The 24061-nt window shown below is 51.1% G+C and overlaps 1 protein-coding gene across 1 annotated transcript in view; it reads left to right on the plus strand.

Moving 5' to 3' along the window:
- Positions 1 to 24061, plus strand: part of ZNF536 (zinc finger protein 536) — a 283922-nt gene that overhangs the window by 97292 nt on the left and 162569 nt on the right. Inside the window, exon 3 of the mRNA XM_087853375.1 lies at positions 16065 to 16180. The gene's annotated coding sequence lies outside the window, so the exon portion shown is untranslated. The remainder of the gene's footprint in view (positions 1 to 16064; positions 16181 to 24061) is intronic.

Here is a 24061-nt window from a genome sequence, read left to right on the forward strand (position 1 = left end):
TCCCACCTAACCTAACCTGACCTCGCCCACACCCTGAGCCCTGCCTCTGAGAGGTGACCTGTGACTCTGCCCCAGACACACCCACCCCCGAGCCGGACCCCACCGAGACTAACCACAGACGACCCACCTCCCCCCCAAATTAGTGGACTGTGTCTGTGTTGACACATCCATTCTCACCCTAATGATATGTTTATTTAACTGATGACTGCTGTCCTCATTAGGGACTCATTGTTGAGCCTGGAATAGTGATTATTTTTGCTGATATTCCTTCTCTGCAAAGATGATTTTTTTTTAAAACATCGCTCTTTTGGTGTGCTATGAATCCTTAATGAGGATAGTTAAATTTAAAAGAAACCCCCAAACCACCCTTCAGGTTGAAAATAGAAGTGTCTGCACAAACAGGCAGCTAATCTGCTGATTATTGATGGACACGATTGGTGACAGACCCACAACTTTCAATAAAATGAGAGCGCCGTGCATGCATTTGAGTGTGACAGCAACCAGGAAAAGAAGGAGTTTAGCCAATTGGAAGTGAGTGCTTTGGGTTCCAGAACATTCTCCTCCCTTTATGGAGAAGAGTCATAATTCCGATGGTTTGGGTATTGATACTGACATCCAGAATGGACCCAAAGCTGCACAGTTCTTGGGAAGGGATGGAGAAAGATGTTTATAAAAGTTTATTCACTGAGCACTCAGAAAGTCCTTGAAGGAACGTATCCACCCCCAAAACCTGTCTTTCTCTTTTGAGATTCTAACCAAATTCCCTTGTGGCAGGTGAATGTTACTTCCCGCCTGTCAGATGAGGAGAGTAGGACCGTGAGAAATGGAGCAGGGTCCGGGTGTGTGGGCACGACAGCAGGTTAGGATACGCTTCCCCAGGCATCGCGAGGAGGTCACAGGTCCCCGCGGAGCCCCTGTCTTCTCATCTGTTTACTGGGTTTGTGCTGATGACAGTGCTGTGGGAACATCACACAGTGGCCTGACCATGATGACGCTGTTGTTCATGATGAGGACCCTGAGGTCTCCGTAGGGCATGTGGGACTGGGGGGTGACCCAAGCAGCTGAGGCCAGAGCATGGACAGTTTAACACAGGTGGGAAGGAAGCAGCCTCAGGGACCCAGTTATTGGTTCCATGGTTAGCTACGTGACCTTGGACATGTCACTCGACCTCTTGGAGCCTTTGTTTCTTGATCTCTCTAATAGGGCTGCAGTGGATCAAAGACAGCCGTGCGTATACGGAGCTCAGTTAGACTGTGGAGCTCGGTAACGAAGCTGCTGTAACGCCTCCAGGTACATGTCCTGTCTGGCCTTGCACGTGCAGCCTCTCTGTCCCCTGAGGTCCGTGAGCTTCTGGAAGCCTGGCCCCACCTCGAGCCGCATGGTTTTATTGGCCACTGGATGGCCCGATGTTGAGCTGTGGTGGCAGTGCTGGAGGAGACCCGCGGAGGACCAAGTCAGAGAATAAGCCCACCCCGAAGCCCAGGTGGTTAGTGCATAAGCAGAAATGTTTTAAAGACCACAGTCTAGGGGCCGCTCCATCGAGGAAGATTCTGTCCATGCCCAAGGACAGACCAGGGAAGTGTGCAGAAAGTGGCCCTCACAGCCTCAGGGCACGTGTCGGCTGAGAGAATGGACTCCCTCCAGAGTCGGGAGCCCAGAGGCCAGGGAGGAGCCCCACCAGGCACTGGGAAGGAGATGAGATGACAAGACATGCACTGCACGGACCCAGCGCTTGCTCGTGTCGGGCGGGGCCATCTCTAGGGCTGACACCCGCCCAGCTCTGACTGTCCCCACCCAATGAATCTCTCCTAAATGTCGATCCAGGAGATCTGGAGGCAGAGCCATGGATGGACAAGGGAGGAGGTGACCCTGCCCAGAACCATGGGCTGGCCAGCGTAGACTGTGTCCTACACTGGTTTGGATTCTAATATGAGTATAGGGCAGGGCCTGACCATGGCAGACTGAGTCTAGCTAGAAAAATCTGCTGTGTGTTTACTGCTCTACTTCTCATCTGTTGTCTCTAGAAGGTGCCCTCCAGGAGGGCAGGGACCATGTCTGACCATTCACTGTTGCTTCTCTGGCACATAGCAGGTGCTCAGTAAGCATTATGAATGAATGAATGAATGAATGAATGAATGAATGAATGAATGAATGAATGAGACGCCCATGTGTGGAATGCTAATGGTGCTTGGAAGGGCAAGAGAAGAGAGCACAAAACCCTGTGTGGAAGGATTGTAGAAGCAATTGATGTACAGTTCAAAAGCTGGCAAAGGGCCCGTCAGGTCTGGCCTGTTCGAGGTTTCTCTGGAGCTATGGCGTTCAATCAGGCTGATCTTTGAGTCCCAGCTGGCACCTGGAGGCAGAGAGGAGGGAGAAGGGTGTGCATACAAGGCAGGGTGGGATGGGCAGTGGTGTGGAGGCAGGCCCGCAGGTGTGTCGGGGTTGGGGGAGGGCGCAGGTGGACTCGTGGAGTTGGAGTGAAGTTGTGTGCCTGTGCCTGGGAGGTGTTGGGGACCATCTCGTAGAGGTCAGCAGAGGCCAGAACCCAGGCTGGGGAGTTCAGCTGTGACCCCTGATGTTATTTTAAGGTGGTGGCTTTTTCATATTTAATTATGAATGAAATTGCATTTGAAGATCGCAGCTGATGACGGCGTGTGGTTATGCTGTGTGGGCTGCTTTCAAAATAGCTCACCCCAAACTTCATTAGTGATTAGTTCGAGGAAAGTGCAGCCTGACCCGCCAGCATTTTTCATGCTGTCTGTATCCAAGCTGTGGGAACTCAGGGAAGGGTAGCTGGTGGCTTTTCAGGCCCCTGGCTCTGTGGGCCCTCTCTTGTGGGTCTTGTGCTTGGAGGCTTGCCCTGGGGACCTCCGCCTCTCTTGATGGCAGCTGGGTTGTGACTCCTTTGTAATTCTGCTTTGCCCCTCGAGTTGGTCCCCTTTCCTGCTCTTGGAGCTTGGACCCCCTGAAGGGAGATGGATGGAAACCCCTGTCTGTGGCTCTGCACCCCCTGGGAAGCCAGGGCTGGCGCTGGACACTCCAGCCAGGCTGCTTGGCCCGCTGAGTTGGGCCGTGGAGCCGAATGGCTGGCGCCCCCGGTCTCCCAACTTCTCCTAAATATGGTCAGTGTTTGTCGTAACTCCCACCCCCGTCTGCCTGAACTGCAGATTTAGGCTTGGCCTTCCTCCTTTCTCTAGACTTAGTATAAACCCTCATTATAATTGAGATTAGCCTTAGTGAGAAGTACACATGGGTTGGCAGGAGCAGCAAATCCCAAACAGCATCTCGAGCGCTTTGAAGAGCGCGACACAGCAGCGCTTGTCCCTTTCGTCTTCTGAAATCTCGTTCCGGATCCTGACTGGAGGCATTGCTGTGGCCCGGGATGGGTCCTCGCCGGGAGCACGCCGGCCCCAGGCCTAGCTCCCCACTGTCCTCTGGGCGGTTCACTGGTGGACCTCCAGAAGATTGCACAGCTCTGAGCCTCATCTTCCTGGTGTCTGTGTTTTACGGATACAGTGAAAAATGGAAATTAAATATACTATTGCATGAAGTTGCAAGAACTTAGCTGGGCTCCCCGTGAGACTCCGTGTGTGCTCTCCTCGTGCACGGACGATGCTAGTCACGTCGATGACAGGCAGTGTGGTGTAGCGGCAGGGGAAGGGCGCCGGACAGCCTGGCCTTGACTCCTGCTTCTCTCCCTCCCTGGTGACTGAGCCTGGGGCGAATTACTGGACCTTCCTTTGTCTGCGTGTCCTCCTATCCGGGTGAGGGCAGTGCTGATAGCATTCCACTGGGTTGTTGTAGGGGTTCGAACCCGGGCCATGCTGAGGGGAGCCCACCCACTGTGAGCATGATCGTGTGCTAGGGAGGATTGGTTCCCATCCTTTGTTATTGTGATTACCATGTTGTTTTAGTCGCCGCGGGACCTTGGGCACGGAGCCTCAGTTTCCCTACAGTGAAGTGGGGACGCGGCGCCCGCTGCAGAGTTCTGCTGACACGTGTGAGGCCGCAGGGCCGCAGGGCCTGGGGCGCCCGCTGAGCGCTGGCTCTCTCGCTGGCCCTGTCTTCCTCCCCCCAGGCTGTGAAGTTCTGTAGCTAAGTAACCCTGGCTGATGTGTGGCTTTTGACGGTGGTGCGCGCAGGAGAGACGCATGTGCCGCCTCCTCCTTTGGGTGACAGCTGTTTCCAGGCAGATGCCTCCCCCATGTTCTGGAGCAGCGAAGAAAGGGGAGAGCGTCCCAGATTTAAATTTGGAATGCGCGCAGAATCACACCAACCCACAGGGCCCACAGGCTGGGTGATCTTCGGGCCGCTGCTGCCGCGGGCACCCAGCCGGGGGCACGTGGGGTGGTCTGGGGTCTGGCGGGGGCTCTTGAAGCTCCAAGTGCCGCGGGAGTCCCAGAACAGCTCGCGGGGCCGGGGAGCAGCCACTGACTGCTCATTCCAGAAGGGTCTCTCTTGGTCGCTGGTCTGCTGGGCGCAGCACAGGCGTGACACTCCGGTGGGAGGGATGTGCCCATCGGGAGGAGGGAGCATGTGTGGGGATTCAGGTCTGCTTCCCAAGGGTGCCCTCCCCTCCCCCGCCAAGCAGTGCCCTCTGGCCTCAGGGAGTGTCACCCACAGGACCTTGCTCACCCCTGGGCAGAGATCCACTCACTGATATGCTGGCCTTACCAGGGACCTGGGTGAGGGGCCCTTGCCCATGACAGGCCTCCTACTCTGACCCACAGAGCCACTCAGAGATGGACAAGTGCACCCTGGGGTGAGGGCTATAAGTCCTCCGCACTGTCAGGTGAAAGGAATGGCAGTGTGGCCCTGGAGTGTGCAAGAGAGGTTGGAGAGGGAGACGGGGACAGGGCAGTCGTGCTGGGACAGGCCGTGGGTGGGTGGTGGCCGTGGACTGGGAAGTGTTCTTCCCTACCTATCTGTTTAGGATTCCCACCTTGGGGTACCCCACAGTTGTGAGCTGGATAACTCCATTGCAGGAGGTCTCCTGTGCATTCATCACCCTAGGAAGACTCCCAGCTAAACCCTGGCCTCTGGCAGACCACAACCCACCCTGTTCCAGCTCCAGGAGCGTCTGCTCTCCTAAAGGACAGTGGCAGGAATAGGGACATCTGGTCAAACTCTGAGCCTCTCCTGGGGTGGGGGTCAGAGACACCCCCCAGGCCCCAGTGGCTCCATTTCTGGAGGAAACACGGGCCAGCTCGCCTGCCCAAGAAGCCCAAACCCTGTGTCCCTGAGGCTGTTTTTCCTCAGATGTGGCCTCAGGGGACAAGGGCTAGGTGTTAACAGAGCTCCCAGAACACATCTGGGGCAGCACTCCCATCCCTGATGGGAGGCTGCACTGGACCCAGCTTCTCCCTCCTCCTCAACTCCCCGTGCAGCAATGTCCTCGGAGCACCAGGACTGGGTTCCATGCACATTCTCATTTTCCTTTTGCATCTTTGAGGAGTCTTTCCCCTGCCCAGGCACCAGAGCAGAGGGAAGACCGCAGTCTTTAAACTATCCGGTCTCATACCTGCATATGTACACAAAGTAAGCCTGAATGCTTTTTCATAGCGTGCCATTTGCTGTCTATTTTTAACTTGTACATGCAAGGCTCCAAAGAAAATTCTGTGAGGGAGGAAGAGCGTATTGAGGTCGCCGATAGACAATCACCCAAAACCCTAAGGTAATGGCGGAGACGACATCCTTTATAAAGCACGAGTCTCAGAGAGAGGGCTACTTCTGCAACAGGCATCGTGAGCGGCTGCGGTCCCTTGTCTTCTGCCGCGACGCCCTTAATTCGGTTCCAGCCATGTCAGGAAGACTTGAGAAAAAAAATCCCACCATTAAAGACGTGCTCTTTGTTTTTTCAATCTGTGACCCCAGAAATCTCTTTAGCAAGCCACGGTTCAGTGAACTGGCACACAGCAGCCGTTCGGCAGTGGAAAAATCATAAAACAGATGGAAGCTTTACATTTTTGTTTAGTTTTTAAGAGCAGTTTTTATAACATCGCTTAAAACCATTCTGATACATCATACTGTTTACACTCGAAGCTTTGTAGCTAAGATGTTTACAGTATGGAGAATGTTTTAAGATATTTTATAGTTATGATATTTGGATAATTGGCAAGGAAAAAAATAGTTTGTTGAGATTGCAGTGATGTTGGTAATCGCGAAGTAACTTATGAGTCTCAATAAATATGTCCAGTTTGGTGGAAAGTACAAACTCAGTTAAAACAAAACAACACAAGAGGGAATATCTTTTTAGTGAAATCATTTCCTTTTCTTAATCAAAAGATGACAGGCAAGGCTTTAGAACTCCCATCTGCGCGGCACCACGCCACGGCCCCGAGCAGGCTGCCTCTCCTTTTGCGACTGATAGCTGTACCACGTCGGGCTGTTGCTATCCCACATGGGTTCATGCAAACAGCAGAGTGAATAAGGTTCGGTTTCAGCAGGCTGCCTTAAAACAAACCCGCCCCGCCCCCCCAGATCTCTGTGCCCTGGAACTTACAGAGATTGTTTTTAATGTCAAAGAATTTATGCAGAGCTAGGGTTTGGAACTCCTTTTTTTTTTTCTTTCTTTTTTTTTAACTGCCCAAAATGGCATTAATCAAAAACAATAACTCCTTTTAACTTTTCTAAGTGCTCTAAAGGAAAGTATGAAATAATCTGTGTGTGGGCCACAAATGTGGAGAATGCAAACATTTCACAATAAACATGTTTAAATGAAAGTCCCTGGCAAGATAGTCTGAAAGATAGTACATGCTGGGTTAATTAATGCATACTCATAAAAATAAACCTCACTTTTAAGATTTGACCAATAAAAATCATTAGCATATTTGGATCAGATGACTTTATATATACATTGAACTTCTCCGCTGCACATTGTCCTTGGAATGCCTGGAAACAGATTTCAGTTTGAAGTCTGAACTCCCCTTCTATCTGCTGTTTGTGTTTCCAATACAGTGATATGGTGATTTATTCAGGTTTTATCTGTTATACCTGCAATTGATCTACTGGTGATGGGATTAAATTTATCATTTTAGTTGTATAAATCATGGTTAGATAGCCAGAAAAATGTTTAGTTGCATAAAAATTCCTATTGTTTGCTTACAACACACCATGTTTGATTTTTGCTATACTCAAATTATGATAGCACATTATTTTTACTCCCAAGATGTTTCTTTTTCGCCATCTTAAAGTGAATCATTTTGGCCTCTCCACAAACGCTACCTTTAAAGCAAGCATTCTCCTGAAATCATACATGCCAACCGATGTTGACTTTGGTGGGGGGATCAGGCGGTGTTCTGAGGTTCTGCTAAATTAGAAATCACACGATTTTTCTAAAGCCTAATTACATTATGCAAGGTTCTGGTGTTATGTTGTGCTTTTTGTACAGGAAAAGATAAACGGCCACAAAGACCTCTTGGTCTGAAGGTGACAGGAAAACTCAACTCATTTTAAAAGACCTGAGACTGGAATTCATAAGCCTGGTAGGAGTTAAGCTGGGACCCTCCAGACAGTGAAATTCTGAACCTAAGATAATGCTGCACTTCAAATCCTTATGAAAATAAAAACAACCCGACACAAATTATTGAGGGAAAGACTCCAGTATGAGTTTAATTTTATCCAACTTTATTGGCAGCTTATTTTGAACTAATGTGCAATAAAATTGCCAAGCAGAACAATTCAAAGAAATGAGAAAATACATTTTTGTGGTTGTTGTTGGTTTCTTACACGGTTTGTTTTCGTAAAGACTGTAGGGCGGCGAACACCTGAAGAAATGACTGGGGTTTTGTCAACGGTCGTGCTTGGCCAGGGAGCGGCAGGGCGGGTCAGGCCTGCTGGGATGAGCCCGTTCACAAAGGACAGGGACTGGTCCTGGGCTTCGGCGGGTCCCAAGGCTGCTTCCCTGGGGCCGCCCCCGCCCCCATGGGGACACATGTGGGCCCCTGGGGAAAACCTTCTATGGTAGCATCACGCTAGCTTGCCTGGGAGCAAGACAAGTACCCGCTCTGAAGAAAGTGCCTTTCACATGACTGTTTCTGGAAAAGGGCTTGCAAGTCCGAGGGAGCCAGCAAATTGTAAACAGTGTTGGCTTTATACCCTCATTTTGTACCAGAGACTCAACATTGCCTATTTTAGAGAGCATGTGTTTATGCCTCCAGAACGGACCTCGGCATGTGTACGTTCGTCCAGAAGCCTACACCTAGTGATTCCTGGGGTGGGCGAACGTCTCTCTGCAAGAGTCATCACAAGCTCCATGGACTGATGTGGACCAGCTTCTCAGCACCTCCCTCTCCCAGTGCAGGGGGCTGGCCCTGGGGGATGCTCCCCCTGCAGGAGGTGTCTGCAGGAAGGTCTTTCCCCTGCGGGCCGGTGCCCATCCAGAGACAAGGAGGGAGGGGGTGGTGTGCAACAGGGCTTCTGACTGGGGGTCTCAGAGGAGCCCCAGAGCCGCCAGGCAATGGGATTAACACTCCCACATGCATGCGTGAATTTGCCCCGGTGGAGGCCCATGGTTTCTACAGATTTTTGCGGGAGTGCCTTTCTTGTTTGTATCTGTAAAACGGATACACTCTTGTGGACGGACCCTTTGATGTAAAAAACTGAGAGATGGTGATTTATTCTTGGAGAAACCCGATGCTGCTCGGGACACAGACACACACTTCTGCTGCTGAGAAAGTCTCACCCACAGATGCTGGGGTGGGTTGGGGGGAGGCAGGAGACCCGTCATCCCCCCCCATGTGCCATAGGAAGTGTGCCACTTGACGACTTCTTAAGGTAATGTGTCCATGTGATGGTTGTGATGGTCATAAGCAGACCATGTTGGGGAAGTGAGCCAAGGCCTTGGGTGGGACCCGGAAAGCAGGCCAAAGGGGAGGTCCAGCCCAGGGTGCTGCACTTGGGGGTATGGGAGCCAGTGCTGATGTGCACACTTGTGCCAACTCTCAGGTCCCATCCCCCACGCTCGAGGGCTTCCGCCAGTGGCGGGCCTCAGACTGGGGACCCGACGTGCGCCTCCTTTGCTTCCCCGTTTGTGCCAACCCTGGGGCTTATGTCTCAGTTACTTCTTGCCTCTCCCTCCCTTTACCCCCGCTCACCAGCGCCTGCCATGGTCTGGAAGCTGGAGCAGAGTGGTTATGTACCAAGGCTGGGCTTGTGCTGGCCTCGGAGACTCAATTTCTCCGTGGCCAGAAGGTCCTTTGGAGACCTGTGGGTTCAAGCCCCAAATTGTACACTTGGGAGTGTCCAGGCGTGCAGAGAAGGGACTCCAGGGGTTGATAGTGGCCTGTCGGTGGGGCTGGGCGCAGACCAGGCTGCGAATCCCTAGCCCCGTGGCCTTGTCCCTGTGTCACTCCTCTTGTCTAGTTCAGTGTATGTGAGCCCACCTTCTGCGGGGGACCCAGGATAGATGGCCAGGTCTGTGAGATTTTCCCCCTCCTGCTGGCTTATCTTTTAGTATAACAACAGCAGCAACAGCTAACTACGTGCCAGGCACGTCATCTCAATTAATTAATCATTAATTAATTATCTCACTTAATTCAACTCTTGCAACAACCTTATAAGACTGGTACGATTATCATTCCTATTTTACAGATCAGGAAACTGGGACTTAACCAGGTTTTCGGGTGCTCCAGTCAGAAATGTCGCAGGGGAGGGTTCACGCCCAGGCCCCTCCCCCAAAGTTGGGATGCCCTGCACTGTCTCCCCGCTGCTGCTAGGAGATGACTTCAGAATCTACATGGCTCAGGGCGCCTGGGTGGCACAGCGGTTAAGCGTCTGCCTTCGGCTCAGGGTGTGATCCCAGCGTTATGGGATCGAGCCCCGCATCAGGCTCCTCCGCTGGGAGCCTGCTTCTTCCTCTCCCGCTCCCCCTGCTTGTGTTCCCTCTCTCGCTGGCTGTCTCTATCTGTGTTAAATAAATAAATAAAATCTTTAAAAAAAAAAAAAAGAATCTACATGGCCCAGCATGTTCCTCTTTGATACAGCAGGACATCGATTTTACATATTAAATGAGGAATACATACTGTGTTTTTTTTTTAAATTTCAGGCAGTATTATATAAAATTTCCAACTGAAACAAATTGATGGAAGGGAACCTGTGAGTCAATTTCAAGACAACTCCTAATAGGTAACAGTACAGGTATATGCAGATGTGGTGAGGAGAAGGTGGTATGCAGGTGACGGAAATTTAGCTCAAACTGTCCCTCCTCTGGTTAAGGTGCGAGGAAAGAGGAAAATGCAGTCAGTCCGCTTCGAGAAATTTCTGATGAGTTCCTGTTTTCGTTCTGGGAGATGATCTCTGACAGGGTCTTACGGCCAATTTGTTGAAGGGTGTTTCGTTCTCCTAACATGGGCCTAAGGCAGCATTAGCTACCCACAGGCGCCGCAGACCCAAGAAGCCTGTAGTCTTCCTCAGGGCTCATGCCTGGGGCTGAGGCTCAGTTTCCCGTCCTCAAAGGGAGCTGGCCTCTAGCTGGGGATTAATGGCCAGGCTGGAAGTAGAAGAAAGGAGCTGGAGGCTAAGCAGGGCTGGAGGCATCTCTCTAGCTTTTGTGCACCTGAGCAATGCCAGGTTGACCAGGTGTTGATGACTGTCCTGGCGTTCGCATGTGGTCCTGCTGACTCCCAGGAATCCAGGACATGACTCCCCATGCAACTAAGAGTAATGAACAATTTTCTGGCCATCCGGAAGTCGCCAGTCCAATAGTTCTCAAACTGGCTTCCGTGACACCCCAGAAGTGCCAAGGAGAGGTCGTGAGAGCCAAAGGAAGGGGAGGACTCAGGGCTCTCCTCTGCGGATTTGACTATGTTATTCCATCAGCTTGCATGTGGGAAGATTTCCTTGGAAAAGGACTAAGCTCAGAACATGATGTAGGCCAAATTCTTGGTTCTGTAGATAGCAAGCCAAGTTCCACAGAAGAGCAAAGAATTATAAAGATGAACTCTGAAGAGTCATTTTAAGTAGAAAATGTCTATATTCAGGCAAATCAGTGGAGCTCAGTAGAAGACATAAACACTTGAAGGCAGCCATGAGGGTTCCTACAGTCTAGCCCCTGCTTCAAATAGCCTGGCCACCAGCACGTCTGGTAGAGCTGGATGTCCACCTGGGAGCAAGCTCTCCACGGGCAGGGACCCAGAACCCACAGGGCAGAACCGCTCGGCCATCTCCGACGATGATGGCTGCTAGCTGAGCCGTAATTGGCTCCAGACCTTGAGCTACGCACTATTGGGTGCGTTATCCCCATTCAGGTAATGAAGCAGTGGAGGCTGGGGTGATGGTGTGGCTCGTCCAGATCAGTTCTGGTGCGTTCCTGGGCCCTAGGCGACGATGTGTGCCCCTAACGGCTGTGGCTCCTGCCTCCTGGGAAGACTCTGTCACGGTCCAGCAGGTGCAGGGGTGCACCGGGCAGCTGTCTTCCGGTCAGACCCACCCGACCGACTTCTCTCCTCCTCCAGGGTCAGCCAGGAGGCGGGAATATTTGTCTCCCCTATGAACCTGGGAGAGTTTGTGCAGAATCCTACTGGCTGTCCCACCCGGTTCTCTGGGAGTCTGTGCTCTTTGAGAGATGAGAAGGAAGCCAAGGATGGGCGACCAAACCCCGTGACAAAGAACAAGTCCTTACCTACTGTTTTTTCTCATACATTGTCCATGAGCCCGCTGGGTGGGCCTGCAGGAGCTGGTGTAGATACTTGCCCATTAAAAAGATACCAGTGGTGTTCTTTCATCCATTCATGAGGCACTTTTCATTTACATATGCATTTGTGCATTTACACTTTAATCCATGCATTTATTACTTTAAAAAAAAACTCTTTCACTCTTCACTTATCTCTCTGTCCATCCATTCAAGCAGATCTTTCTGCATCTAGTCACTTCCTCACCTATCTGTTCATGGATGCATTAGTTAGTTCATTCATTCAACAGATGAGACACTTTGAAATGAATTCAAGCCTTTGGGGAAATGGGGAATAGTTTTAACCATGACCCCAGGTAGGGCCTGGGCATCTTTCTCATCATCAGGTGTAGGGCACATGACGTCTGGTACATAGTGCTGGAGGTCCCGGGAAGGAATCATTGGCCTGTGAGAGGCACCGCTAAGCCTGTCCACCATGACTGGGGGAATCCATGTACCATTTGTGTGCTGGGGTCTTTGAGGCCTCCCTCCCCAGGGCTTCCCCATTGCCTGAGAATTTATAGGGTCCCCCCAGGACCTCCTCAACAAGTCCTGTGACCCTGAACTATCCTTGGGCTGCTCCTAGAATGTGAGACCTGGCAGAATTTGCCATGGGGAAGCAGTAGACAGTTAGGTCCAAGGAACCAGGACTGTGGCGTGACAGGACAGGAGGGGCTGTCTGTCCAGATGAACTCACGAGGGGAGTACGTGTAGTGAGTGGGTAGGAGATGCAGGTGAGGGCATCGGGGGGATACAAAAGATACCAAGGGTCCTGGAGAACTACCATTTCCTTCACTTCCTCCACCAAGGTTCCATCCATTTTCTTTTTTAGAACTTCACATTATCAATGAAAGGCGGGTGAGATGAATGCCCCGACTCCTGTTTCACTAGTTGAGATTCTGGGTTTGGAAGCACAGAAACCATAAAATGCAATGCGAAGGTGAGGTGAGATTTCTAGCCGTAGTAGTCATGTTGTCTGTCTGCAAGCCAGGCTAAGAGTGAGAGTATTTTACACTTGGACGTGAAGTATTTGCAGACGGACCTGCCTCCACCAAACGGGTGAGGATTAAACATAACTTCCGTGCCCGAGTTGGTGGCATGAATATAGGCTGATTGCTCCGATGGCTTAGACGTGGGCTTCTTTTGGTTTGCTGAGATGGTTCTTTGCTCTCCCACTCAACTGTCCTTCCTGTGCACGACTCCAAATGCGTAGAAGTGTTTTTCCTGCTTTACAGACTGTGTTTCAAGGATCTGGCTACAAGGATCGTTTGGATGAGTAGAACGTCAACCAATGGCTTTCATCCATGCGGGCTGGGGTTGGGGGGGAATCTCTTGGTCCCAGAAGATGTTTTCTGCCCTTCCCACTGTATGAATACTTTCCTCGCTGCCCAGAAGGCGGCATGGGTGACCAGTTGGAAACTCACCTGGCCTTCCTTTAGACTGTACTTAACTCCCAAGGCACCCTCCTTCCCCCAGGTACTCATGAAGCCTCACCCCAAGAAACCAAGCCACTCGCAACAAGGTGGCCAGTAGTACCTACGTATCAGAACCCCGCCCACTTGAATCTCAACTCGTGGCCAATCAAAAGAATTCTTATTACCGCCGGTTCCCCAGGCAACGGAAGCGTCGCCATGCGAAGGACTGCAGGAAAAGGGAGACACAGGCACGCGCGCAGTTCCCCCAGTGCGTTGCCTTCATCTTCCATCCGCCTCTGCGCCCATCCCTGCCCTCACCGTCCAACCGTCCCTATGCTTATTGCTCGACTTGATTTAAAATACACAGCCAAACACTCAGGGCAGCCAGCAGCATGGCCGGATATAATATTAATTTCTTTTCTGGTTTATTTGTGAAGGAGTCAACCATATAAATCACTTTAAGCCACTAAGACAGAAAGTGAAATCACGTCTTGAAATGGAGAAGTATAGTGTGTTACCTTTAAAATCCAAGGAGAATATGTGATCAATTTGAAGTTCCTAATGTAGGTATAGTTTTGTTAACCTTGCTTTAGATGATGTGAAACGCTCAGAAAGCCCCCCCCCCTCCGTTTTAGTGGGAAGCGTTGGGTACCTATCAGCGGCATATCATTAGAAAGTCTGGTGTCTGCTGGACGGTCTCCTTGTAATGCCATTTTTCATGACTTGTTTAATTAACAACCATTTTTGACCTAGACTTGTTATAAAAGTGTTGCTATTCTCTCCTGCTAAATTATGTCTAATGAACATATTTGCATGTTATCAGATATAGCAATATATCATTTCAAATTTTGGCGTTTAAGCCTGCATCACTCAAAACAGCTTTTGTGGATTAGTAAGCAGGTGAAATAAAAAATCTCATTTCATATCTGACATTAATAACTTTCAGGGGGAATGAGCATTGGCATTTATGTCTGGACCAGAATCGAGCCCAATGTCCTAGAAACACAAGGGCAGCAGACAAACCTACTCACCAGATAGGAAAATAAATCATGCATAATGCAGAATTTCTACCTTACATGTTAATTAATGTGTGCAATCAATTACTGATGTTACAATATGAGAAAGAAACTGGTGGGGAATGGGGTAATAAAAAATACCTATAGATTTATCTGCTTCTTTTTTCTATTTAAACAAATAGTCTTCAAGCCTGTGAATGCTGTGTTGAGACATGCTCTGAATAATAAGCATCATAAAATCTAATCAGATTTATAAGAGGAATTGATTGTTGTGGCAGGAGGAGAGGGTGGAAAATAAGCCGAAATTTAAGTGTTAATTTTTATGCTAATCCACAGTGGCTTCATATGAAGCAATTTTGTTCTGCGCCACAAATATAAAATTGTCCCTTGCAGAGAAATGTCAGCTTGCTAGACCTGAAAGCAGTAATTTATTAGGTATGTTTCTATTAGTATGTGTCACAGTTGTTAGCAGGCTATACACACAATGGTGCTTCATACTTATCCTCCAAGTCTCAGAATGTTTCAGCTCAGTGGCTGGAACGTGGGGCATTAATACATTATCATATGCGGGGTGGTCTGTGCCCTGTGGACAAAAGGCTATTTAATACAATTTAATGTCATTCTGAGAAGAAGTGGAAAAATAAAGACGGGGAATAAAATGGCATCTGTGTGTTTCACAGTGCACTCATGCACAAACCCTCAGTTTAAGAGGTATGACATTTCTGCCAAGAAAAAGAATAAAACTGGGGCATTTTTTTTTATAACCTGTTCCCCACTGCAGTATTTTCTAAATGCTATTAAGTGATCGATTTACACGGCCCCATGATGATGTCATCCATAAGAAGGGGAATGCAGATGATAGCAAAATACTAGTGACAGTGACCTTGTTTCAGAATCCTTGGAACCCTGTCAGCTTTGCTTCCAGTATATGGTTTCAAAGAATGTACTTTTTGGACAATATCTAGTTACTGGGTAGTGAATTAATAGAGTTAAGGCTCTGATGCAATTCACATATAGGTCAATTACATGCGCCAACATCTGCTCTGTCACTATCATTTGCATATAGCATTCATATGTTAATGATGCCTCTTTTTACTCAAGTAATATATTTAAAAAACAAGATTTGCATATCAGTTTGGATCAGTATATTACAAGCAATTTATCATTTTCTCCTTCTTGTTACGATTTTAAGAACAATATCTTGAGTGATGGCTGCTATATTTGAGCACGGCTCTGATTTATACAAGAAACCCTTCAGTGGGAAAGCTTCCATTCTAAAGCTGCTTAAAGCCTTATAAATCAATAATGACACAGATGGACTGGTGATAATCTATTTAGAATGCCTGATAGCAAATATTGTTGTACAGATGATTAGAGTGGTAACTGTTTTAGCAGAAAGCCTCGCCTCTCTTTGTAAATGGTAAGTTTGAACAAAAAAGTGCTCGCACACAGACTTCGTGTCAGGAAATCTCCGCGCCGGGTCTGGATTGCAGAGGGGAGAACATGGGGGGAAGAACAAAGGGGCTTCCCGCGCTCCTGCCAATATAATCATATCAATCCCTGTTTCTTTAACAAAACAGGACCTCTTAATGGAATTGTGTCTTCAGGTGTAAATAGCATTAAAAGCTGCTTCTCCTCTCCTCCTTGCCCTGATACAGCACAAGGAGTGGGAAAATAAAGTGGAGGTTGTCAGAAGTGGCAGCTGCTTGGAATCCTGATAAATATAAGCTTTTATTGATCTGATGAAAATGAAAGATCCCAGTGCTAGGCAGTATTTAGCTTCTTGTCTACAGCACGTCACCGGTGGCCTTGCATTGGGATAGATTTTCATTCTCCTGCACCGGATTTGATTTCATCTTTAACCTTTTCAGTTGAATTTCCTTGACCTCTGCATATTGCTGTGATTTGGCGAATTTGTTACATTTCACTTTACATCATTTCTTTCTCTATTTCCTTTTGTGATAGGGAACCGGGACGCCCCTCTGGCGATCTGTCAGTGCCTGGATCGGCTACATCCTTTCTGGGGTATTTTGTGACCAGACTGACAGTCCTTAAGACAAGTATGCAGTTAAGCTGGTAAGGTAAGTCTTACGATATTAGAACTCTTTGCCCTGGACACACATCATTTCCTCCTGCTTTGTCGAGTTGACCTAACACAAATCCCAACCAAACAGCCCTTCGCTTTCTCCTCCTGGCCAGGGGCTTCCTCCCAGCCTCCCCCCCCCCCCCCCACCGGGCAGGTAGGACCAGTCCACCTGCCTGAAAGCTCTGGGTGAGTGGTGGCTGGTGGGACCTTTCCCCACGTGGTGCGGGGGGTGGGGGGTGGCCTTCCTTTGTGGTTTGGGTGTGTCTGGGGATGGGTGAGGAGGGGGAACAAAGGAATCAGGAAAAAAGGTGATTTTCCCCCTTGTGGCTTAATTCCCTTCTCAAGTTTTCTTCTGGGATAAATCTGAGGCTTCAGTTCGCAATCCTGAGGTGCCGCTAACATATTCTGGTTCCGAGAAAGGGCCGCTGTTATTTTGAGTAGTTTTGATACAACCAAATCAAAGTGAAGATTTGAAATAGCTTTTCTGAAAGCCCAAGTTGAAGTCATAAATTATTCTGCACCATGATTCTTTCTGATAGTAAAACCATACCTCTTTGCCTGACATTGCTGAAATGTGGAAAAGGGAAAGTTAAAAATAAAATGAAACATTTAAATCTTGGCTGTTGAGAACCTCAGATAGACATCAAGGCCAGTCGATAAAGGCCCCTATCAATTAGGCTCCTACACTTATCATCAGATTCGGTTTATTAGCAATTGCACAGGTATGGGCTTCCAGCATTAAGAATGGGAAGGGCCAGGTGAAATGTAGGGAAAGACCATAAACTGGAAAGTGAGGCTGCAGGATGCCAAGGTGTGCTTGGTGGCAGGGCCCAGGGCCGCCGTGGTGCCCCTGCCTTGCGTGATCTTGTAAGAGAAAATATTTGCAGCAACAGGGTTGGAAGTTTTCCTCCCCCCCCCCCCTTTATTTGAGTTAGAAAGTGTTGATTTCACACCGTGGTGAGTGTTTTCCGTCAGCTTCTCGGTGGGTGTATTCTGTGTTAAGAACGAGGAGCAGTGAACAGCAGCCGTTGTGGCTTCCGTCAGCGGCCGGGCAGACCTGCCCTGGCAGCGGGGACGTCTGCGGAACACGGGGTCTTCTCCAGTAATGGAGAAGCCCAAGGGCTTCCCGGCCCTGGGCTTCCAGACTGAGCTGTTTGGCTAGTTCCCTCCTCAGCATATCACAGGCAGAACAATTTTTGGTTCCATAGCTGTTTGGTTGGGAAAACAAGCCTGTGATTGCCAGTAAGGTTTAGAATTTGCCTGCCAGATAAGGGAATGTCTGTGAAGACTATTTTCCCTCTTGGGAGGCAAAACACAGATGGGGGAGTTAGGAGTCTTACAATATTTAGCTGCTACATTGATGGTAGGAATTCTGCCGCGTGGATGCTCACAGTTTCTGAGAGCCGCGTGTAGCATCACTGCCGAGGGCCTCAGGTAGGGGAGACGGGTGAGGCTGGCTTTCCCGGGGGGAGCCAGTGCACCACCTTCTTCCGGAACTTTCCATGCTCTGTGCCTCTTGAGTGGGAGAGGAGACACTGCAAGGGTGCTGGCCATTTCCCTTAACCCGTCTTGGACAGGGAAGGAGAGAGAAGGTTGAGCCGCCGCGTCGGACCAGGTGGGGGGACCAAGCAGGAGGCGCTGGACTGACTTGAGCTTCGTGTGTGAATGGACACAGCCCTCCTTTGGGTGGTTTCTCAAACTCTGGAGAATAGGCCACGCACCAACCTTACCAGGTTTTCTGCCTTGGAAGCCTGCATTTTAAAGAGCTACTCATCTCGGCATGCTCTGGGCCTCCAAGAAGATAAAGAACAACGAAGCCATGTTCTTGGGATTGGCCGTGAGAAGGCGGGGAGATCTTCCCGCATGGAGAAGGTAAATCTTGGAATAACTTCAGGGTCATGTGCACTGGAAGTAGGATTTGCAACTTATATGCAAGAACAAATTCTGGGTTCTAGAGAACAGGAAGGGGGACAGGTCTTAGAGACAAGCTCCTCCGTCCTGACTTTCCAGCCTCAGCACCGGGGGCTCTTGGGTCCTGAGTCGGACTCCCTCTCTGAGCAGCCTGGAGCCGTGATGTGCTAGCTGGGCCATTTCTGGACTCCTGAAAGGACCTGTCGGGACCCTTGCTTCTGTCCTTTCCACCAATGCCCTCCCTCCCCATCCTTTGAAATGGGCACTTGACCTTCAAAGTATTCTGTGAAATGCTGTACAAGGGCAGCTTTGGGACAAGCAGACAGCCCCCACGAAGCTCCACTGCATAGAAACCCTAAGTGACCCATCAGGACCTGAACGTCTCACATGCGTCGGAAAATGATTTACTATCCCAGCCCAGCATGGATTTCCAGAGAAGGATCGGAGGCAAGGATCGGAGGCAGAGCCATGAGGTGGGGCCGTCCAGCCCTCCTCGGTGTCATCCTTCGGAAAGACCCCAGGGTGTGCAGAGGGCAGTGGATCTCAGAGGCCACAGGACCTTGCCCCCCTCTGACGGACACGGCGGGGCCCCTCCGTGCCGGGTGGCGGGGGCAGGGCCCGGGACTGGGGCGCTAGCCCTGCCGTGGTTCCGGCTGTCCCGAGACGGCCCCGTTGTCCTGGCACAGCCGTATGAGTCAACAGCCCTCCTACAGCAGTAATTACTTCAGTTAAATGCTGTAGTAGCGGCACTCTGGGAGCACAGAGGAGGGAGCGAATAATTGTAATTTCTATGTGATAATGATGATAAGCCCTGCATATGTGTGTGGGGCTTTGCGTCGTATTTGATCTTCACCAGGAGATCTCCAGGCTCATGGAGGTAAAGATCAAGATCCCCGCAAACGCCTTCGTAGCAGCTGAATGAGGTAGGACAGTAAGGTGGCGTGACTGCCGCGTAGCCCGAGAGAACGAAAATCAGAGATAATTCGGACTCTGGAAAACAGGCGGGGTGGAGCCGGTGGAGTCTCTTGGGATTATCTTCATTGTTGCCGGGTCCCTACCAGGCAGCTGCTGTTATTTGTTCCATTTTCCAGACGTGGAAACTGAGGCCAGAGAAGTTAAGTGGCCTCCCTCATGTCACACAGCTGTTGGGTGGTAAGGCCAAGGTTGGAGCATGCTTCTTCCCGATTTTGAAGCCTGACCACTTGGCCATGGGGCAGCCCTGGGTACGGCCTTAGCCAAGACAGACAAGCTCCCTGCCCTTAAGGAGCTTCTACTGTAGGGCTAGAGAGCAGGAAACAAGGCAACGGTGGATAAGCTGATGTCGGATAGTGATAAGCACAACGAGGAAGGTCTGGGTGGGAGAGAGGGCGGGAAAGTGCTCTACTTGGGAGGGGTCGGTGGTGAGGACGGCCCTCCTGAGGAAGGCACTTTGGAAGTGAGAGGTCCGAAGGACATGGAGGAGCCAGCCGGGTGATGGTCTGGAGGAAGAGCATTCCTGGTAGAGGGGACGGCAAGTGCAAAGGCCCTGTGGTGAGGGAGAATATGGCATGTCTGAGGGACAGAGTACAGGCCAGTGAGGCTAGAGCACCGTGAGCTCTGGGGAGAGGGTAGGTGGGTTGGAGGGCCTGGGTTGGACATGGGTTTGCAGACCACGGCGAGGAGTGCTGACTTTGTTTTGTGTCTGTGTTGCTTGTGACCAGACGTGTGTCTTGAGAAGCCCAACTTCCTGGGTGTGGGGCTGCTCCGAGGTGCCCCAATTCTGTAAGTGACGTGAACCTGCTCTTGTTTGCCGTGGCCTGTATTTTCTGCTACAGGGACGTCTAAAGCTGGGAGTCAGGGATTGCAGGCCCTGTGGGTGCAGGAGAGGGAGCCAGCTGCCCTGGGGGCCCTGCCCTCAGAGGCGACACGGTGAGTCACGACCTGTGGCTGTTCATCTGGAGCTTCTTGGGCCCTCCAGCTGTGGGCTTGGGCAGAGCTGCAGGTGGAAGGCTTCGGGGGTTCCCTTCTCGGGGAGCCGTGGTCTGCCTGAGTCCGCGTGCGTCTCTGCAGGGGCCGGCACGTCCCGTGCACTACTCCGAACTGAGCTGTGAGCTCTGCCTGTTCATGCTGATCCAGGGGCTGTCCACGAACATGCAGACTGGGTCTCAGAGTCAAGATTCTTGGGGATTAGAGAACCCTAGGGCCAGCAGAAGCCGTGGCCATCAAAGCTACCTTTATTTTGTAAGTTTAGAGACTGAGGCCCAAGGCCTGTTTGTGCCCAGCCCGGCTCTCCCCTGACCACAGCGGGCTGCCCCTCAGGCCGCTGCGGGAAGCGTGGGGGCCACTCCTAGCTGACGGAGGCCGTGGCAGGGACTGGGGCTGTCTTGTGTGTCTAGCCGCTCCCACAGCACCTAGAACAGTTCCTGGTACACGGAGTGGGGGCACCGATGGAGAATCCTCACCTCCACCATTCATAATCCACAGAATTCGTTGCAGCCTGCTTTAAGCAAACTCAGTCGACGTGTACCAAATGCACACTGCTTTCCAAATTTCCTGGAACGCAAGGATGGCCAAGCCTAAGGCCTACTTGGGTTTGATGTATGTCAACGTTCAGGACGCAGGGAGGCCAGGACCTGGCTGTGGGGTCCTTGTACCCAGGCAGGTGATTGAGGGCTGCCTCTCAGGAATTCTAATCGGCCCATTTCAGGGCTCCAGAACCCTGAAGGTTTTGAACACAGATCATCAGTGCTGAAGCCAACTCAGCTAGGGGAGGGCTTGGGCTCTGCCCCAGAGTGAGTTCCTGGGGTTGGGGACACCTAGGGAGGCTTTGGCCCAGCCTTTTACTATGTGTCCTGGACAGGCCTCAGCTCTTTCTGGGGCATTGTCCTAAACCCAAATGCAGGGTCTCAATGGTAAATGCATGAAACTAGGGGTGGGCGGAGCAGGCTGGGGAGAGCGGACCCTACTGAAAGCATCCCCTCAGCTTTCGTCATTGCAGCCACTGGGGCTCTGGGCAGACTTTTTTCCAGGTTTTTGTAGTTTTTAAGGAAAGAAGTTTAAAAAAAAATCCAGTTCTTTTTTTTTTTCCTTTAATGTCACCAACTAATTTAAGTTTTAAAAAACCTTTCTGCAAATGCAAGGGTCTGTAGACTGGGCCGAGCTGCAGCCCGCGCTTTGTGAGGCCCACACTCAGCACCGAGCACAGTGGGTGCTCAGGAAACGTGGCCTGTAACCACCCCCCCCCGCCCCCCCGGGCTGCCCACAGGACAGTCCAGGCTCTGGGCAGGTACCGTGCATGGGACACACAGCATCTGCAGGTCCTCGATCCCCTCTGTGTTCCCATGTTATCTTCTCGCAGGGAGGCCAGGGGTGGCTCTTGGCTGCACGGGGACATTTGCTGCCCTGAGGAGAGGAGAATGCACCCCTCTTCTGGGGAGGGTGGTCACGATGTCCCTTTGCCAGCCTCTGCCTCCCATCTCACTGGGTTTCCCCCGACTCCTGAGTTATAGTGTGCCCACCCACATCTAATATGGGGACACGGCGATGGGTGAGTTCAATTCGTGCCCTTCAGGAGCACACAATAGAACCGCCCTTCCTTCCTCCTACCCGTCGGAGGTCAATGCCTCCAGCCTCCTGAGCCTTGATGGGTCCTTGTACGTGGCTGATGACCTCGTCTGCTCACCTGTGTTTGGGGAGGGGCAGTCCTGACCCTGCACCGAGGTGGCTGGAGGCTCTGGGCTGCAACTGGATATGTGTGGATCCTGGCATGACGTGGAAAGACAAGATGTTTTCTGTCCTGGAAGGTCACGTGGTGTGAGCGAAGATGGCGAGCCTGCTCAGCCAACCCCCTTGCCTGTCCCTTTCTGGTCCCATGACTGTGCCCCTTCGGCCAATGTGACCCATGTCCTCAGCTCCCTGAGAGGCAAGCAGGTCTGCTGAGAGGGGGCAGACTCCCATCTAGCTTCCAGGCTCCTGTCAGCGTGCTGGGGAGTGAGCCTCCCCGTAGTCTAAGTGCTTGGGTAGAGGGTGGGCCGCTCTCCGGCCTCACTTCCTGTTGGCCCCTGCCTGGCTCCCTTCATCCCGTCCACATGCAACATGGAGTTTCTGTGTGTGTAATATTATTTGTTTTTATTTCTGTAATCCCTTTATTGTTTGCACAACTGCTGTCAGACTGTTGCCTGAAAGTATCACAGGATAATTGCAGAACGCCTGCATAAGTAATTTCTTATGAAATCGGGCCTTGTCTGCATATAAAATTGTTTTTCGTTGCTGCATACATGGACTTCATTATATGGAGGCTGTTTACCGGGCTCGCACCTTCCCCACAGGCCACAGAGACGGGAGGGCCTGACACCGGGAAATAATGAAATACTATCTTTATTCTTTTTCGGTCAGACGACATTTCTGGAGGGCGGCCGTGGGGGGGGACGTGGTCAGGAGGAGCCTGGCCCTGGAAGGAGCAGAGGCTCTGGTCCACGTGGGGGAGGCCCTGGGCCAGGTGGGGGATGTCCCGGGCCAGGTGGGGAAGGCCTGGGCCAGGTGGGGCCTCCCACCGGCCTCCCAGGCCTCCCAGGCCTCAGGGCAAGGCAGGCCTGTGGCTAAACCCGCGCACACCCGTCAGCGCTTCGGCCAGTATTTCTGTGATATTAATGGTGTGTGGTAGTGAAAGAAATGTGTTTTATTCTAGAGTCTAACCCTGCTGTTATCAAAGTAACTTCCAGCTTATTAGCGACAAAGGACTTTTCTCCTCTCGGCTGCCCTGTTCGCCAGGGCTTCCTGAATTAAACTGCTGCTTCCTGTCCTTGATATGCACGACCACATCTGGGCAGCCCGATCCCAGCCCCGCTGCCTAATAACAATCACCTTCCCCTTCAGTGTCTGTTGATTGTTTCTAATTCACTCTGACAGATAGTGCCTGACAACTCGCCGGCTCTTCCCTCCCTCCGTGACCTGGAGTTACTCACAGCACTTATAGAGTCTGTCATTTTTAATATTTGATTTCATTTTAAGTTATGTGTTTTACTGAGAAGATGAAACCAAAAAAAAGGGGACTTGTAATGGAACATAAATTTAACCCTTCTTGCCACCGGCACCAGCCCGAGCCAGCCTCCCCCGCGTCTGGGGGCCGCGTGCTCCTTCCACCCGGTTCTGCGGCTGGGGCCGCGGCTGCTCCCGGGGCTGCTGGGGCGGCTTCTCCTCTCTGCTCCCTTCCTTCTCTCCCTCTTTCTTTTTTCCGTTTGTCTTGCTTTCTTTCATTTCTGGAAACAAAAGCTTCCTGTCACCTTCTTTCCCTTTAACGGCGCTGGATTCATTTATGGACCTAATAATGGCTCTTTCTGCTCTGCAACCCGGTTATCACGGAAAGACCATTTTGGGGGTTTCACTCTGGAGTGAGGGAGTCAGGGGAGAGGCCCGGAGAAGTCTGAGTGACCAGCTTCAACTCAGGTGTCAAAATGAGCGTTGGATCTTTCTTTTCGGAGATGCTTCTCTTTGCGCGAGCTGGCAGGGCAGGAAAATGCCACCTCTCCCTGGGTTTGGGACCAGCCGCTCCGAGGGGGGCAGGCCGCGGGGTTGAGGCTGGACATGCATTTCCTTCTGCCACATCCCTCAGCATGTGCCCCAGCCAGTGGCCTGGTAGTGCAGGCGTCCTCACGGGTGGGGCCGGCGTCCCACGTCACTTCAGGGGCCACTCCGCCATGACTTTGTCTTTGTTTGCCATTAGACAAAGGCTCCTGTGTCCCTCTTGGCCCTTCAGAGGTTGAGAGCTGTGAGGCCGTGCATTAGGTCAGCTTTGCAAATAGACACCACAAAATTAAAAAAATGAGTCACATTCACCCATGACGCCTCGCTTCTGCCTGGTGTGGACGCCTGTCTGTCCCCCATAGTGCAGTATGGGCAGCTATAGAATGTGATAAGAGCGTTGGACCTGGGCTGCATCTCAGTTAAAAAGATAAAAATATCAACTTCACATGACCCGTGGCCTGGT

The sequence above is a fragment of the Ursus americanus genome, chromosome 21, assembly GCF_024610735.1.
Source record: "Ursus americanus isolate L20-20 chromosome 21, mUrsAme1.1.p, whole genome shotgun sequence".
Lineage (NCBI taxonomy): Eukaryota > Metazoa > Chordata > Mammalia > Carnivora > Ursidae > Ursus > Ursus americanus.